Source organism: Suricata suricatta, chromosome 5 (assembly GCF_006229205.1).
Source record: "Suricata suricatta isolate VVHF042 chromosome 5, meerkat_22Aug2017_6uvM2_HiC, whole genome shotgun sequence".
In the NCBI taxonomy this organism is placed as follows: Eukaryota; Metazoa; Chordata; class Mammalia; order Carnivora; family Herpestidae; genus Suricata; species Suricata suricatta.
This window is the reverse complement of record NC_043704.1, coordinates 8,226,645-8,229,877: the sequence shown is the minus strand read 5'-3', so window position 1 is coordinate 8,229,877 and position 3,233 is coordinate 8,226,645. Positions and strand designations below refer to the sequence as shown.

Below are 3,233 nucleotides of genomic sequence, written 5' to 3'. Positions count from 1 at the left end.
ACCTTCTACCACAGTTCTCCTGAACCACCCCGATCCCTGGACAGGCGCTTTCATGATGCTGAGCCTTTGCATCCTGTCTGGAAAGCCGGGAAAGCCTTCCTTCCCATTCCTTCAGTCATGTCATTTCTCTGAGCAACTCTGACATACACTCTCCCTCAGCCACCTTCTTTAGTATGTACTCACTTAACACTTGTCTTATTATGTCGTAATCAAGTTTCAAGTATTTGTGTGACTAGAATGTCAGTTCTTCAAGAGCAGACTGTTTTACTCAGAATTCCCCCCAGGTACCAAGCACTGCTTGCCCTGTGCCATCCGCACTCGCTCTCGTTTCTTCTTATTCACCTTTCCCTCTGCAATCTGTTAAGACCAGTATCGCCCTGCACATCTTTGTCATCTTTTTTTTTTAAGTTTTTTTTTTACATTTATTTATTTTTGAGAGAGAGAGTATGAGCTGAGGAGGGGCAGAAGAGAGGAGACACAGAATCTGAAGCAGGCTCCAGGCTTTAAGCTGTCAACACAGAACCCGACGCGGGGCTTGAGCCCACGAACCATGAGATCGTGACCTGAGCCAAAGTCAGACACTTAACTGACTGAACCACCCCGGCGCCCTTCGTCTTTGTCATATTAAACCTGGCCTAGCACCGTAGCCTCCTGTGCCTCTGTGACTATTCTCTCTCCAAATGGATCTACTTTATACCTGTCAGGTTTTTTCTCTGAAACGCCTTATTGCTATGGCATTAACGTCAGTGGTTCCCTGTAACATAAAACACGACCTTTTAGTATTTTAACCTGTTTTTTTAGACCATTATATTCTGGTCATCTCAGATTGATCATTTATCTTGTCAGAGGAAACCAGTGCTTTGGCCCAACTGATCGACTTCATGTTACTAAATCGGCTCTTGCTTTCTGTTCCTGTTTCATGCCTCATACTATTTCCATCACCTGGAGCACCTTCTCCTTACACCTTCACAGCTCACCCTCTCAGAGCTTAGTCCAAACAGTTGTTTTTTTCCTGGAAAAACTTCCCCCAGAGAAGCTGAAGAAAAATTTTTACCTAATGAAACTTATATAGAATTCATTTTTATCAGTCACAATCAATTTTTATACCCTGCTCTATAAGACGGTTCGTATGTGTGTGATATGCCTCATCATTCCTGTGGCATGGTCAGATCCTGGTGGGGAGACACCATTCTTGGTTTTGTGTCTGCATTCCTCCCAGAGGTGAGGCCCCTACACCTCGCACATGGAGTACGATTACACATACTAAATTAAAAGTGGAAGGTAAAAGTAAAAAGAACCACTTGATTCAAATTTGAAGCATTCAGGTTTCTCTAATTCTTAAAATTTGATGAAAACTAATAAATCCTAGTGTTTTTAGTGTACATGTAAGAACATATATGTGCTATACAGCCTATACACATTTTCTTAGGGATTTATGAGTCATGGAGGAAGAAGAAATTAAATTTTTCTTTGGTATAAAGTGAAACGATTTTGGACCCTTGGGAAACTGTGTAACAAGGCTGCTGCTGAAATCTCAATCACAGTCATTATTTCTCTCCAACCCAGGGGACATAGAAAACAGACCCAGGAAAAGAGGGAAGAAACGTACCAGCCAATCCTCTTTTTCCCTCCCTTGGTGGGCAATTAGGCATCTCTACTTGCTGCATCTTTCAGGGCTGCCTTCCAAATATATGAGGCAGATGCAGAATATAAGTAGAAACCCTTCAAAAAGGAAAATATAAACATTTGGTGATACTAAAAGATACAAGTAAAAAAAAACAGTTCACTCTTGCTGAACCCTAACGAAGGGACAAAGACAATTCAAACATACTCAGCTGCTGGGGCACCTGGGCAGCTCGGTTGGTTAAACAGTCAGACTTCGACTCAGGTCATGATGTCAAGGTTCGTAGGTCAAGCTGCACGTTGGGCTCTGTGCTGACAGCTTAGAGCCCGGAGCCTGTTTCAAATTACTGTGTCTCCCTATCTCTGTCCCTCCCCTGCTCGCACTCTGTCTCTTGAAACAAAACTAAACAAAAATCAAAGATATCCAGCTATTTACAGTCCATAGAGCATGAGACTCTTGATCTTCAGGGTTGTGAGTTTGAGCCTCACTTCGGGTGTGCAGCCTACTTAAGAACAAACAAACAAACAAACAAACAAGCCAACAACAACAACAACAAACCCCACAGGTCGTTCTGGATTAAATATTCTATGGCAAATAACTATGAGAGAATACCAGCCCTAACACCCTGTGTTATATGCCTGAGCTCTGACACAATCTATGTCGGCATGGTGACAGAACATCAAAAAGCCGTTTTCATATAGCCATATGAACCATTTCTTGTATAATATACAAAACTAACCATCTCCTCATTCAAGATCTAACATTTTACAGCCCAAAACATAAAAAAGTAAACTGAGAAACTGGAGTATAAATAAAAGATAAAATTGCCAATAACAAGCTAAAATGCAATCAACAGTTAATAGTGACTAGGTTGCACTGAAGTTTGATAAAAGCAAATAAAAAGAAACTTGGTCGAATTAGAATTTTGTAGTGAAGGGCTACACTTTTATAAAGGTTTATAAAGATATACCTAGGCTATCTTTTAACACAGAACCAATTAATGGTCTGTACACATTTTAATTAATGTTTACTTAATACACTTAAAAATGTTTTTTTTAAATGTATTCAAAATAAAGAAAACGCACAGATGTCATGTGTTATAGGAAGATAGAAACTGGTTACAGTGCTCCCCGTCTCCATTTAAATTCAAGAACTGGTAAAAGGGCGATTTCTTGATTCACATTCTTTTGGGGATAAAAAAGAATGATGGCAGTTTTCCCCATGTTTTGGCCAGTGTAGTTAGTTTCCCTTCCTGTACAGCTCTTCTTTCTTACTCCAATCCTAACAGTGTGCCTTTATGAAATGTTTTCTTTTATCCACTTCAATCCCCAGTTTTCTCTCACCTTGTGCAATTAAGTATACTGTTCTTTTTGACACAGTACATTCTGTTGAGTATTTCTGCTTAATTTGTCATGTTTTTTGCCTTATGTTTCCGCAGCCTGAGCTTTAAGAATGGCCATGTTGTAGAATTTGTTGTCTATTTTACAGCACCCAGTAATAGTGCTAGAAAGTCTACTTGGAAAAGATACTCCAGCCTTCAGCATAACAGTTAAGTCAGAACAGATTTTTTAAAGTTCTGAAAATGAAAGTCAATATGATAAAAGGAGTA

The 3,233-nt window shown here is 39.8% G+C and overlaps 1 pseudogene; it reads left to right on the top strand.

Annotated features, from left to right (window-relative positions):
• Window positions 1–3,233, top strand: part of LOC115291467 — a 63,573-nt pseudogene that overhangs the window by 355 nt on the left and 59,985 nt on the right.